This window comes from Falco peregrinus, chromosome 1, assembly GCF_023634155.1.
Source record: "Falco peregrinus isolate bFalPer1 chromosome 1, bFalPer1.pri, whole genome shotgun sequence".
NCBI classification, from domain to species: Eukaryota; Metazoa; Chordata; class Aves; order Falconiformes; family Falconidae; genus Falco; species Falco peregrinus.
Genome location: NC_073721.1, coordinates 33,211,804 through 33,227,240, shown reverse-complemented (window position 1 = coordinate 33,227,240; position 15,437 = coordinate 33,211,804). Strand labels below are relative to the sequence as shown.

Below are 15,437 nucleotides of genomic sequence, written 5' to 3'. Positions count from 1 at the left end.
AGATATAGTTTTGGTAAGGAGTTAATGAAACTTCGTAGTTCTTGTTTACGTGTCAGGCTTTGAGAAGCCAGAACGGAGCCCAGGCTGTGTCCAGCCATCAGCTGGCCACGAGCAAGCTGTGACTTAACCACCACAGGGGAGAGTGAGCTGGAAAAAATCCCTCATGGATTCCCAAAACAGCTACTGGCTGATCTGGTCCTGAGGTGACTAATAACAAATTGGACTGATTTGACACTCTGTGGCTTTACTGGAAAGTTAATTTTTTTCTTTTTTTTGTCATCCCCACAGCATAAAAAAGCTCCTTCCCCTTGCTGGGTTCCAGGGAAACACAGAGGAAGCTCAAATAAAGTAACAATTTACTTTGATGCTGTAAATGTTACAGCAATGCTTATTTGGGAATTGGGAAATTTCATTTGGTCTGTGCTAAAATGTCCTAACTAAATTGTGTTCAGATCTAGCATCAATAAGAGGCCCCACAATAAAGAGGGCCAAGAGCAGAGAACAAAAACACACATTGAAAAAGAGAAGTTTAAGCCAGTCTCTCTTAAAACATAGTATGAGCTGGGCCTCAGCGCACCTTGCTCTTGTTCAGTTTTGCTAATTATCCTTCCTGGGTCAGTTCGTTGTTTGCTTGGCTTTAAAATATTATTTCCCTGGTCTCTGGTTGAAACTTACTACGCCTGCTCTCCAGGCTTCTCAGAAGCATTATCAGCCTTCAAAACCTCCTGCATTCCTCCTTCGTGCTCCTGTTCCTGCATCCCATCATCCTCGCCAGCCCAGAGGTATCAATTAGAGGATGATCCCAGGGCACTCACACAATGCCATCAAAAAGCCACTGTGTCACCTCCTCACACCACTTCCTCAGCACTCGTTCCTATGATTCCCATGTTGCTGGAAGGGAGAGGCATGAAAACAAACGTGACCTGTGCTTCTCCAGGACACAGTCCCAGCAGCTCTTTCTGTCAAATTAGCAAAAGGAACTGGCAGAAAGGAGCCTGTTATTCTGGTTCTGCTGACCACCTGATGACAGAAGCAATTAATCCCAAATGAAAATAAAAATGTTATGAAATGCATAAGTCAGTTGTCCTTAAAAAAAAATTGCAAGCAGAAAACTGCATTTTTCTTTCCTTAGTAACAAGTTTGGAAACAGAAATAAATTTGTCAGTTGAATCATCTGGAGGTGCTTAGTCTGCAGGTTTCTCGAAACAACACACAGGATGAGATTTTTAAAAGTTGGAGAAGGATATAACCAAGTTGTCCCCTTCTTCCCCTTTTCTAAGCATCCTTACTTGCATTATCAGCAGAGGTACAGAAAACATAACAGAGGGAATTCAAGAAGCTCATAAATGTTACTTTTTTCTATCAAGTTCTGAGTTTTCCAACATGAGACTTTTCAAGTGGGATGAAGAGAAATTTCTATGTTTTTCTTAAGAAACAAATAAACAAAGAAGCCACCCACAAAGCATAACACCAGAAGTCATCCAAGTCGTGGTTTCAAAGTGAGCATTTCGCGTAAACCTAATGTCTAGTTTTGTGAAATTGCTCCTGAGAAAAGCTCTAAGCCTCAAATGTAACTTCTTCAGACCTGAAGTTCTAAGGATTCATACTGCTTTGGGGCATTTGCATTTTCCTCCTCCCTCACTTCTTACTTTGCTACAACAAACATTTCAGGGAAGTGTTTAAGTGCAAGTAAAAATCTGCTTGCAGTGCTGACTTTAATTTTCAAGTACACAGTATTGAATAGGGAGGGCAGGAGAATCTGTCTTGATTTTTTTGTGGCTTTGTCCTGAATCACAAAGACCAGATGGGTAATTTCAAGCAGAATGACTTTTATATCTGAACGGGAAACACACAGAACAAATGACAGCAAAAGTCAAGCCTCCTGTGTAGCAGGTACCTTCTACGGCACTCCTCAGAATGAAACATGAAAAGCACCCCTGCCCCTGCAGACCTCTCAGGGATGGACAGCTTCAAAGCACTGCAACACCTTTTTAGAAGACGCTTCATTTACACCGAATTTATAAAACTGTCTATTCCTTCACAGATGATAAAGGATGGATGCACAGTGAAAAGCAAAGCTCTTTTTCACTCTGTTAGTAGAAACGTGGCCAATTCTTTTCTTACTGTGCAGAGACTCTTGTGTGCATGTACTTTGTGTGCAAATAAGACAGTGCAACATTATTCTGACTTGGTCTTTATCTCTTGCCAAATGGCTGTAACAAAGAATAAACATTTCTGAGTGTATCTTGCTCCGCTCTTGAGTACTTCTTCCCATCCCTTTGCTATGACTTACTTAAACAATTATTTCGACACTTATACAATCCTGATGCGAACTGACTCACCTATACCGATTAAACCATTGTAAAGGGATTATCTCCATTTAATCCTTGTTGTCCTATAGATACAAATTAGAGCAGCATTTGAAATGCACACAAGTGCTCTCAACCTTTGTGTTTAACTTCGTCTTCTTGCTTTTGACTGTCTGTGGCCTCCCTTGCCTTGCCGAATATGTTCCTATTGCTTCTTTTTCCCAAACTCAGACATCACACCCACACCTATACAAGTAATCTCTTCTTGAACTGTGCCACTCCATATTCCCTTCTCCATCTGTGTTTGCTCTTTGACCAGCTCTACAGACTCCACCACCCTTTCAATGTGCAAATACCCCTGCGTATCTCACACACTGAACCCCGGCTGGGTTTGTGCATATCCCTTCAGCATAGCCTGAAGAGCATCCCCGCTCCACAAGCTGCTGCTCTGCTGAACACCCACTCCAGTCAGGGCATAGAGAGGAAACAATCAGCCCACAATGGCAAGGCCTCTTCTGAGTTAAAATTTCTTGCAAATTTACATATTTAGGAAATAGAGACAAGCTTGAAGCTGTATGACATGGCCCCCTCTTCTGTAGCTCTTCCTCTTTAATGTGTTATATGTCATGTATTAGCTTACAAACTCTTTGCTCCTATTATTTGCCCGTAATAAATTTCCACATGCTTACTGGGTATATCTGAAGGATGTAAGCTGCACAACAGCATCCTTGTGATTGCTTGAAACCATCGGGTCTAATGCTCCCAGACTTCTCTAAGCCTGGAAGTAAACAACCTCTCTATGGCACCACCCCATGCTCCACCCACCAACTCTACTTTCCAAAAATAATGGGCAGTGAGTGAAAATGAAAGGGTTAATTTCTCTCTGTCTCTGGTTAACCTTTCCAGGCTATTCAGTTTCCTTTCAGACTCCAGCCCATCAGAGGCATGCAAGTTGAGGGATAGAATTACACACTGGGCATGTTTCCTGTACTTAGTGGGTGGATAGAGCACAACTTCCGTACTAATAATGTCAAGGTAATTAGGACATCCTGCAAAACCTGTAACAGGGAAGAAATAACTATTGTTTATTGTCATTTTCCATTGTTGAGGTGTTGGGCTCCCCTCACAACTCTTCTTGTCTTTCGTTTTGAGCCCATCTCTACATTTGCAGAGACACAACTGAGCCAAATACAAGAACCCCAGGATTTGCAATATGGACTTGGGTTAAAATCTTTTTCTTTTTTTTCCAGCCCCACCAGTCCTCCCAGCCCTGTCTAAGGGCCTGTAGCAATCAGTGAAACCAGCACCTCTGTCCCTCACATAAGCCTCTGAGCCACCGGGCTGCAGAAGCCCATCTCTGGCTCAGCAGTGAATTAGTTTATGCAGTGTGACACACTTCCAACAAGATGGATCAAGAGCACCTCTCACACACCTCCTTCTTCCACAAAGCAGACTCTAGTCTGATGGTTAGGAGAACCCTTGGGCAGATGAGGCAGAGCTCTAGAAAGGCATCTCCCCTCTCGAGAAGAGCCCAGTGTGCAACAGCTGCTTACTGGAGTCACTTCTGGCTCTGCTGGGAAGAAATGCTTCTTGTTCAGCCTTCAAAAGAAAAGGCACCAGCACGGACCTTCAAGCATCATGAAGCCCAGCAGCCTCCTCCCAGGCCACAGGAGCCACAGAATGGGGTAAGATTTAAATAATTATGCTCAGTGTTTCGTACTGGCTCCCTTAAAAAGCTCCTTTCTTTGATGTATGCTTTGGTGGATGCCATCTAGAGGAGTGGAGCTCTTCTTTTGCCCTTCGGGAAGCCAGATTTTGGAGAGAAGCAACACACTTTCCTTGGGGCCAGTGAACGTAGCTGGAAAAAATGTAAACAAGCTGGTAACTGAACCTTTTTTTAGATCTCTGTTTCACAAGATTTTTAGCAGCAGACAACTAACGCTACAGGTTTGCTATGAGCTGCCTCTCCCCTCACTAAAAATATACCAAGGATGATACAGTTGCATGGGCACAATACTGGGAACCAGTTGGACGTGCAGCCCAGGGCTGCACATTCACTGAGGGGGATGGATGAGAAATGAGACAACTGCGAGGCAACACGCAAGCCTCTCAAAAAGAAAAAAGATCCTTCGCTGGTCTTTTCGGGTTGCAGCCATCGCAGCCTGCGCCTGCACACAGATGCCAGCACCACCTGTCCCATATCAGAGGGAGCACCTCCATGGTCAGGTGCAGACAGCTCAGCCTGGCTGGAGAGCTGGGGCCTGCTGGGCTCCAAAGCCATTTAGATGCATTAGCAAGGACCATCTCTTAAGCCTTGGCGAGGGAACGTGACTGTGCAGACATACTCTTGACTGGGGCCGCTAGGTACTAATTCGTGCGTGTGCTGCCCAGCTAAACGGGCTTTATGTCCATAATGGAACACAGATAATGATCTGTTAAATTATTGCTCTTCCCTTTCTAAGGTTTCCTGGCTGCTGGCTGCTGATGTTCATAAGCACTTCAAGGAAACCAACACCGACTTTTCCTCAGGTGGAGGTTTTCAGGATGCCGTGTGTCTCTTGTTTGCTCTGCCAAACATATTTCCGAGAGTCATGGTTTTGCATACATTGCAAGCACAGCCTGCATCAATATCCTGGGGGGAATTGTGATTCTAATTAATGACGGAGTCCTCCTAAAGGTGTCTCTATTAAGCTTGTACATAAGGGTATTCTGCTAGGAAATTTCCCTTCCCTCTCACATGGCACAAGCTGTTGCCATCTGCAAAAGATATTGACAACAATGCTGAGCCTAAATTGTTAAGTGTACTGCTGCCGGGCTTGTGGGGAGATCCACATGTTGTACAAGCCCTGTCTGAAGGGGCTTGTGTGTAATGAAATTCTGCACTTGCTTTTCAGAACTGCCAGGTTTTCACACTGCACTTGCGACTGTCATCAAATTCAGCCTGTAAAAGAAAACTATGCATTTCAGATGTGAGGGAGAGGCAGAGAAAACGGATCTCAGGTCCTGAAATAATTAAAGATGATTCTGAAAGAGTTTGAAAAAATGAAATTGTGAAAGTAAGTTACAGCATAAGTCAACAGAAGACTGCTAGCAATCAGAAGGTCATGGTTGTCTGTAACAATACTTTTAACCCTATAAAATAACACCTGTGTCTGAAGGCTGCTCTCCACTCAAAATTTACTAGCATAATCATACTGCTAAGAACACGCTCTGTTTGGACACACTTCTTTCGAAATAAGAATGTTCATATAGGCTGGAAATATGGGTGTAACATAAAGTATAATTATTCTGGTAAACTTCCCTTCCCTAAGGAAAAAAACCACCTTGTCTGGTTCATTGTGTGCACTGATTTTAGAAGCAACAACTGACCCACAGATGAAAGAGCACACCCACCCAAAAGACAGGTCCCACAGCCCACGTGCTTCCCTATCTGCCAGGCTAGAATCAAAAAGCTGAGACTTACAGAAAAATCCACCTTTCCACAAAAGTCTGGAAGGAGGAGGTTGGTGGCTGAAGTGACTAAGTAACAGCAATGCCTTTGGTCTAGCTCACTGTTTCCTCTTCACTGCTACAACGTGGGAACGAAGCTGTGGGATAACTGGGGGTGGGAGAGCTGCAATGGTTGGTCTGGGCAGTGCCTTTCCCTCAGAGACTGGGAATTTCGTACACAAAGCAGCCTGTGCCTCTCAGCCTCCTGGAGGAGTGCGGGCCAGCAGAGGTTAACAATTGACCCTAACCCTTCTGTGTGGGAGTGGGTTGAACTGAGGCAGAGGCAGCAGAAATTCCTGCTGACGGGTCCAGAAGGGTCACCTAGTGATAGGCTTCAGCTCTACCCAAACTCTGAAGAATGTCCCCGCTTGCCAGTCTCGCTAGGCCACTGAAAAGGTGGGGATTTCATGGGACTGCTCAGCTGCAGGACTTTCCACTCGGTTTTCTTCTGAAAAGGAAGATCCCAGCCATTGGACTTGGACACTGTAATCCTGAAGGTCGTCCTGTGAGCAGCCCATGAGCATTCCCTGCCTCAGCGCTTTGCTCAACCCAGCCTGCAGTGACACAGGTTTTATGGGTTTCAACCACTTCCTTTGCAACGCTGCCTCAGATATCCCACGAGGAATGCCATTTCCTTTTGCTAAGCTTTTCATGCCATTCCTAGTCATGCCCAAGTAGCTATTCTCCTGTCTGACTTACTCAGCCTTTGAAGACACACAGCTCCTAAGAGATGCAGGTGCTAGAAAGTGCTCTTAGGAGTCCAGCATTAGGACATGGACAGTTAACTGCTGCAGGCCTTCAAGTCCTGAGCAAATCCTCTAGTGACTATTAACAGCAATGAAAGAAATTCTGCCTTTTGCCCTAGAGACTCTCTGGTATTTTTGAAAGCAAGCAGAGCTGCCAGGCCAGAGTCAGTTCTGCTCATTGACTGCCTTCTGTTCCTCTTCCTCCCTCGGTCAGCTTTCTAACAGAGACAAGCAGCTGCCCAAGCCTCGGAGTTCTTCAGATGTTGATCTAAACAGTGCCCAGAGCTGTGTCTGCCCACAGGAACTTGGTGATGTCAGATAGGTATAAGGAAGAGCATCTGGTGGAGGGAGTTTGAAGCAGCTCTGCTGTCTGCCCACAGCTGCTGGAAAACAGTGGGGCAGGACACAGTGGGCAAAAGCCTACAAAATAATACTAGTCAGAGTCACTTTGAAGAAAATGTTGTGAATTTACCAGTTCAAACTCTTCAGGAGAGAGATGTATCACCAGAGAGCCTCACAGCAGGCTACAGACATCACCCAGCTCTCAGGGAGGAAGCAAATTCCTTTCACAATGTGGTGCTGTGCAACCAGCACATCTGTATCTGGGCACAAGCATCATGTCAGGAAAGAGCATCCAGAAGGGATCACTGGTGACAAGCAAAGACACTGAGACACCTTGCAAAGACCCTTCTTTAGAGACCATCTCACATTTTGCATGGTTTTATAAAATCCTGAATGGAGCATGTTGCCTCACATGATGCTGTCTGATGGAGAAGAGCAGCTGGAGCACTCAGAAACTACATGGGGGCCTCACTGTGTGGCTGAGGCCAGTGTAGATAACCTGTGCTGGAGTTCCACTGCCAGATGGCATTGGGACTTTCATCAGGCAATCAAAGGTCACAAAATACACGTACATATTTTAAAACAATCATTTGACACTCTCAGAATAGAGGTGAAGAGTCTTCTTTACACACTTACTACAGCTTTGCATACCGCCAGGTGGTAAGAAAACCTTAAAAGTGCTCTCCTCATAAAAGCAACCACAGAAGAAATATTTCTGATCTTAGTTATCAGTCCGCAAACATCATAGAGTTCAGACATTGCTTATGAGACACCCTGGGTGTCAGGAGTGAGGTAAGTCTACCAATTCCACTAAATCATGCCTCCTGGTTCTTCAAAGAAAACAGCAGTTGCCCTAAAGACACATTGCTCACTTTCATTGGCATTTTTCATGAAGAAGAGAAGCAGAGCCATTCCCCATCAGGTGACCCTGTAAGGGACATCCTGTACAGCCATGCTAACAGACCCCTACCCAAGCTCAGCAGACACCTTGAATGATCATGAACGCCACAGGTGCCTCATCCCAGGTCCAAGTGCTTCGAGGATACAGCAGATGGCAGAGATTGTCCCTGCAGCTCTGAAGTCACGTCTGCACTGAAAAGCAGTGTCAGCTGTTCTTTTTCCTTCCTTCCCCCTAAAACAATCCTTCGACCTGACTCTCAAGCAGCCCCACTCCCCTCGGGACCCAGGGATGTCCCAGGGCCACCTAGCCAGCCTGCCTGAGAAACACACAGCAGCACCCGGAGCGCGAAAACCAGCGCAGGCGTCGTCCCTAAAAGCACAAACCTCTCCCCACCAAACCCTTCACCCAAGGTCGCACTGCCAGCTCTGCTCCTGACGTACACCTTGCCTCGGCACGGCTGCCAAAGGCCTCTTGAATTAAGTCGGCCAATAAGTTTAGTGATACCTGGAGGTTGCGTTTCATATGCCTCTGCTCCCAAAAGAAAAAAGCTAACAGGGGAGCTGTCGTGGCTTTGACTAACTTTTGTTTTGAGTTTCGTAGTTCCTTTGAATGAGAAGCAAGAAGTGAAACCTTAGGGTGAGGGTGCAGTGTAAATCCCCAGATAGATCTAATCAGATGAAGACTAGAGTCTTTGTTCAGCTCCACAACGTGGCTTGACCTACACCAAAGCAGGACCTTAGTGAGAGGGAAGACTTTGCAAACAACTCCAAGCATGAAACCCAGCCAGCACTTGGAGGTAGGACGGCTGTGACATGCATAGAAGGAGAACCAGTGCTAACACGGACCAGTAGCTTTCATTAAAGGATCTGGTTTTGTGATCAGCTAAAGCCAGTCTGAGTCCGCTTCCTCCTTGCCATACATTGCCATCAGCTCTCCCATGTGGGCACTGGTCATCACAGCGCCAGGTGCATTGCCAGACTGGCCGGCTGATCTGGATCAAAACCAAAATCCTGAAAAGTCTTCGGACAGGTAGGAGCTAATCCTTCTCCCCATCCCAAGTGCCAGCACCAACAAGGGAAGTGGCAGGAAGCTGCAGCCAGATGTTCAGGGGAGGACAGGACTGCTTCTTTCAGCCACAGTGCAAACCTGAAGCATAAATCCATGCACCTAGCACTCTAGAGAAATCACGTAATTCGTAACAGCTAGGTAGAGTACATGCCCCGTGTCCCACTGAGTATGCTTAACTCAGAGGTGAACTTTCATGTGAAACGTTAGAAGATGACAGAGGAAACCAGAAACTGAACTGCAGTAGGAACATAATAGTACCGCCTGTAAGGCGACAAGTCTGAACGCTGACCTTCTTTACTGAAAGTTCATTCTGCATCCATCACACAGAATAATCAAAATAGATATTTGCTTCATGAATTGCAAACCAACCTGCTTTGTGTGCACTGAGGATCCCCAGCGTTGATACAAATTGAGAAAAAATTCCAAAGTGGAATGGTTTACTTTAAAAAATTAACCAAGTCAATATTACTGGGGGGTTAATATTATATATATACACACATATATATAAATACAAATATACATAAAAAATAAGCAAATCAGTACACTACACAATTCCTTCTAGCCTCACGTGGGTAAAGACCATTAAATTTTAGTGGAAGAAGTTCTGTGACAGCAGATTTTTCCTTTATAGCAAACACTATGGTGGATGTCAGTGCAGGCAGTTCTATAAAGCTGGGCTGATGTGAAGCTCTGACGATCCTAGGAATGAGTTTCTGAGATTATGGATTTGTGAATGCCTAATTTTGGAGAAGGTGGGAGTGGTACCCTTATTCCACTCATCTGAGCAATGTCAAATAATCTCGTGAGTGTTCTGTACTTCTGAAAAGAATTACCAGCCTCAAGTTGGTCCGCCTTGGTTCACCGGTCACCAGAAACTGGCCACAGAAGACTGTAGCTTAAAGCTACAAGTTGAAACGAGACATGTATTTGCTTCCCAAATGAGCAGTTCATCCTCTTTAGAAGGGAAATCTGCAAAGGAAACACAACAGCTACTTCCTCCTGCATTTTGAAATCATAAAGAAACACCGTAAGCACTCAGTTTAGAGGCTTGAGCCTGATGTCTTCTACTTATGGGGTTCCCTGTCCAGCAACACAAGTACCAGCTGAACGTGGGGTGTTCTTTTAGCAGATACCTCAACCCTGATGGAATGATGTCTCCCAGCAGAGACTTCGCCATTCAGACATTTCCCCCCAAGCCTCCAGCACAGACACCAGCCAGTACAAAGGGCACAGGCGGTTCCTGGCAGTGTGGAAATGCAGCTCCCAACTGCCAAGTCATGGGAGAGTGACTTGAAACGGCCAGCTTTGCTTGTCCCTAGGGCCACAATTTCCTCACTGCAGCATGGGGATGAGACTGCTTTTGCCAAACCTCTCTCCAGAGAGACAAGGTAACAGTTCAACTTTCACCCATTGTCCGGTTCACCCCATCCAGAAGACTCACTGGACTGGCAAAAAACAATGGCGTGATATTACTTACTTGCATTATAACCCATCACACATTTAAGAATTTGGCCTTTTGATTTGTAGATTTTTTTGCATTTTCATTTGAAAGGATTTTAGTGCAATTTGGAATCTGTGCTTTCTCAAGCAGTGGAAAAGCAAAAGGCTCAAAGCTTTAGTCCAGGCCTGTCTCCAGGCCAGAACTTGGTGAGGAAACCACTGACAGGACCCAGTATTTCCAGTTTTTCAGATCTAAATGCTGAGAACAAACCTTCCTTCCTTCCTCCCCAGTGTTACATGAACTTTCACACAGCTGCTTCAGCGGGCACAAAGGTGGCGACAGCTGAATTGCAGATTTGTCTGTGTCACTCCTGCATCACCTGTGCCTGCATTAACCACGGTAAGTCTGGACTCCTCATATCTGGATTTTCTAAATGAAAACAAGGACGTACTTTAAAAAAAAATAAATCAAAACCAATGAAGTCAGAAGTCATTGAGCGTAGCACAAAGATAAGCAAGACAAAATTCTCTCTAAAAGCATGTTTTGAGGCTGAACGGTAGTGGATCACTTCTGTGTTATAAACCAGATAACGGGATCACAAATGGGGTTGCTTCTGAAAGTGATCAAAGTTCTTGCCATGGAAGAGAAGTACTGTACGCTGATTTTGCCAGGAACATTGAGTCAATCTGGTCTGCAACACCAAGAGAGCCAGGAAATCTCCCCTGGTCTTACCGACCTCCCCAAATCATCACTTGAGGTAGCAACATGGTAAATGAAGGAGTGATTTGGTGTCACCCAATGAATCTGGTAGAAGTTTATTTAGGAGGCACTTACTCACAAGTAGGCTATGTCAGAGCAAGTCTGTTAGAGCCAGTTATTTGGAAGTTACTAAGAAAGTCACTGAGCTGATGCAGAGAAGGGCTGATATTTGGGCAGATTCTCTCTGTTTAGCAAAGAGAGATACAGAAGACTTGGCCTGGCAGCAGCTTTTTCTATATAATAACATCACAGCAACAAGAAATGCATGCTGTTTTCCAGCACTGAATTTCTAATTCTGGCATCTTGCTTCCCTCAAACAATTTTTGTTGTGTATGTAGCTGCACTAAAGCATTATTACCTTTTGAAAGCCTGGTTTGCAGCTTTCTGTGCTAGTCGAACACAAGCAGTGTTTTGGCTTTGTAAAGAGTAGTATATTATTGCTCCATCGTGGGGGAAAATCAAGAAATCAAAGAGGAGTTACAGAGAGAGAAAAGGAGGAAATATAAGTCTGTAGCTTGTTATGGACTCGATGGAGATGCTCTGCAGTTTTTGTCAGTAGCCCTACAGCTCTTATATAATATTTTTGGGCAATGGCCAGCTCAGACTCAGAGAACTGTTTTGATCAACGGTTTTTTTTGGAAAGTAGGAGAGGATTTGAATATATCTGATATCTATGGGTAATGGAACGAATAAGATGATGCAGTCAAAGCTGCAGCCCACATACACGGCTTCTAAATGTAATCCTTGAGAAAGGGATGTTATCAGCAACTCTTCCCTGGCTATGTATGGTTAAGAGTACAACTGAATGCTGTGATGGTTAAGAATCCTAAAACATACCCAGGGCACCCCTACACAGGGAGATAATACTTTGCATTAATCAGCCACCCAGCACCACTGGAGGAGTCTCACCTGTACCCAGCAGAGAGGCACAGTTTGCAGAGGGGGAAGGGAATAAGCATTGTGTTATAGAAAAAATTCCTCTTACTAGAACAGCAGTATAGTCACAAGAAGCTTTGCAGCCCTCCTACTTAAAAACGAAACAGAAGCAACCCACTCACCTAATCAGCATAGTTACGCTAGTACCACATCTCCCTGCCACCTACAACAGGACACTAGGCTGGGTCAGAGAAGTACCCTCCCCCCAGGGAGACCTGTGATTTGACAAGCCAAACAAAGTATTTGGAAATTACTGGACAGCATGAATCCTGAGCTAAATGTATGCCACCCACCAGAGACAAAAATACCCCAGCATTACACAATACCTACAGCATTATTTATGGTGTACATATTTACCTAGGGGTAAAAGGGAATTTCTTCTATTGTGAAATATTTTTCTTGCTTCAAAGTTACCACTGTTCCAGTAAATGCTGAAAAGCCACTGGAGATGCCTCTGTTGATGCTCTACACTGTTAAACCTGCTCTGGTGTGGTAGCTGTCAGTGTGTGTAAAGGTGGTTACTCCCTTTGCCTGTCCATTCAGGCAAACCAAGCACATGGCACTGTAATTTTGGGCTTGTTGAGCAAATAACTGATTTGAATAGCCTGAAGTCTGTCTCAAATGGCTGCCGCATCAGCATCAAATTATACTACTTCTATGATTGCAGGATACACCTAAAGCAACCAGCTGCTTTCTTGGATGGTCCCTTTCAACTGCACCTTCAAATCAATCCAGTGCACTTGCTGTCATTTCAGCTCCCACATTTGAAGCTGGTGTGCTGATATGTGTGTAGGGATGCAGTGTCATCAGTGACTCCTTGGCCCCTAAAAGTACCAGCTGACATCTGGAAAGAGAAAGGTACTCCTGGTGGCATTAAACCTTGAGACTACATCATGTGAACAAGAACAGCATCATAAACCCCTTTGTGCCTGTCTGGGGACTTGCGATTTCAATTTTTCATTTATGAGCTATGGCCAAATTTAGTTTCAACCTATGACATTCCTCTGTCATATTTGTTCCCATCTATATTCTTGGTTCATCCTAAATTAGCCTATGGCCCAATCTAGACCGTAACAGTCAAGGACACAATTACAACTTGTGTTGCAATCAGGTCTGGGAACAAATTATTTCCGTTTTGTGGTGTTGATGGGAACTGTGCCCATGAAAACTTGAACCCAGAGAAAGCCAGATGGTCCCATCAACTCCCTTGATAGCACAGAGGAGCAGTGCTGGCAGAGCTGCTTTTGCACTGTTTTGGTGGAGTATTATGAGAGCAAATTTCTTTCTCCATCCTTTAACTCAAGCTCACATACATTTTTGGTGGGAGGTACATCTGGCTCTCAAACTTATTGTTTCTCTGAGTGACAGTTGGCAGAGTTTGGCGGGTGATTTTCATGACAAAAAGGCTTTTGTTTGGTGCCCCTTTCCAGCTAGCAGATGAGAAGCAAAGACACACAGTAATATTCAATGAACACAGCACAGCTCTTTCCAGGAATATTCTCTTTTTTAGCCTTTGCTGCAACAAAAATAGCTTTTCCACTGAAGTATATATATAAATATATATATATAAATTGGTGTTACTCCTCCAGAATAAACATAGATATTTTATATTTTAGCCTATCTACTGGGAAGATTATTCAATGTGAACAGGCACCCCCAGAAGAACTCAGAAATGAACTGAACAGATTGAACTCAAGTCTCAACCTCAGATTCCCCTAACCAGTCTAGGCAAATTCAGCTCAGGTCTGAATCTTACAAATGTGAACCCAACAAACTTCCCCATACTGCTCTGAAATAGAGAACAACTGCCTGCATTGTATAAAATTATTTCAGTCTTGCATAGAAACCTGTTTGCCCAAGGTTACAAGAATATTCTGGCAGAGGCAAGAATAAAAACCTTGATTTTCTCCCAGTCTACCCTTTAGGCAACTGAAACCAAGCAAGTACCCTGGGGAAGGAGACAGGCAAGCACCGTGCCAAATTAGGAATAGAAGGGGAAGAAAATTAGATATTGTGACAGTACAAGTACTCTCTTCCTTATGGGAACTGTATCTCTAAGGCCCCTCCAACAGATGCTGGAGCTCAAAGAAAAGGCTGATCTTTGTTCTTGTACCTCGGAAGCACTGGGACCCCACAGACAAGCCGTAAAACCAGATCACCAACATTTCCCATCCCTTCATTAACATCCCAGGAGAGTTCACATCTGACACCAATTACTCCACTCATTCCAGATGGTTTTCAAATACATATCAGCAAATATTTAAGGTGTGTTTTCCCTTTTTAGCAACTGCTTTTCTCTACGGCTGAAAGAAATGCCCATTAATGAATGGATGAGCGAGGAACTCAACAGAGGAGTCAGAGGAGTGTGTGTAATTTGCTCCCACATATCGCTTCACAAATTGCTTCAAGACTTTAACTGTGAAACGATTCCTCAGCACATTAAACTGCACTAAAGCAAAGCGCAGTTCCAGGCTTTAGCTCCCCATTGGCGTCCCCTTGGGTCTCCCAGACTGCCAGGCCCAGCAGCTGGCAGCCACCACCCCAGGTTCTTCCATCATCTCTGGCTGGTGGCACCGCAGTGACTCCCCGTGCCTCCTTCCTTTGATTGCTGTACCCAGCTGTGATACAGGCTGTACTAAAGGGGCTTCATCAGAAGGCCAGGTGAACAGAAGACGGCCTTCTCACCTTTCAAACCCAGGAAGGCAGGCTGCCCCCATGGCACACCTGGCTCTGCACTTCTGGGACAACCCAGCCATCAACTACAATCCATGAATCTTACTTTATGGTGGGGCCCTTGTGTGGCACCAGGCTGACTCCGCTGCCACCGCAGAGTCTGGAAGATTACTTTTTATTTTACCTCCCACTGAGAAAAGCTCCAAGAAATGAACAAGTAGCACCTGGCTGCTGAGAGGATGAGCAGGCTGGTAAACCTTAATAATACTGTGCTCACTCAGAAGCAGCCTTTGACAGAGGACTGACAGGCACTGACAGCACACTGGTTTTCTGAGTCTGAGTTTGGGAGAGGCTGAAGGTATGCAGTGGGAGGAAACAAGTGTCTAAGTGTGGAGAAGGCATATGAACTGTCAGATACCATGCTGTCAGGTGAGTAATCAAGACTGTCCAGGGCTTGCCTGGATTACCACCATTGCAGCAGTGTCTAGAAACACTGGTCATGGGCTGAGCTGCTCCACACTCCTCAACATGGTGCAAACACAGAGCAAAGATTGTCCTTATGCGAAGAGCTTAGCAGAGGAAACCCCAACCCACAGCACCACCAAACCCACTCACCTCCAGTTACTGTCAATGCACTGGCTTATTCAGGTTAGGAAAAAAAAAAAATCTATCTGTAAAAGCCTGTTGGGATCTTCAGACAAGACCCAGAGCCCCTCCTACATGGCATCTGCAAGAAAAAATAGGTTATATTGCGTTGGCCTCTGAGGAAAAGT

General features: G+C 44.9%; 1 long non-coding RNA gene across 14 annotated transcripts in view; it reads right to left on the bottom strand.

Moving 5' to 3' along the window:
- LOC114012680 (uncharacterized) overlaps window positions 1-15,437 on the bottom strand; it is a 50,389-nt gene that overhangs the window by 20,527 nt on the left and 14,425 nt on the right. For 3 of the 14 annotated variants that reach the window (XR_008749984.1, XR_008749990.1, XR_008749982.1), the window contains exon 2: window positions 15,280-15,391. The exons of the other annotated variants lie outside the window; for them this stretch is intronic. This is a non-coding gene — a long non-coding RNA (uncharacterized LOC114012680). The remainder of the gene's footprint in view (window positions 1-15,279; window positions 15,392-15,437) is intronic. 14 annotated transcript variants of the gene reach the window in all.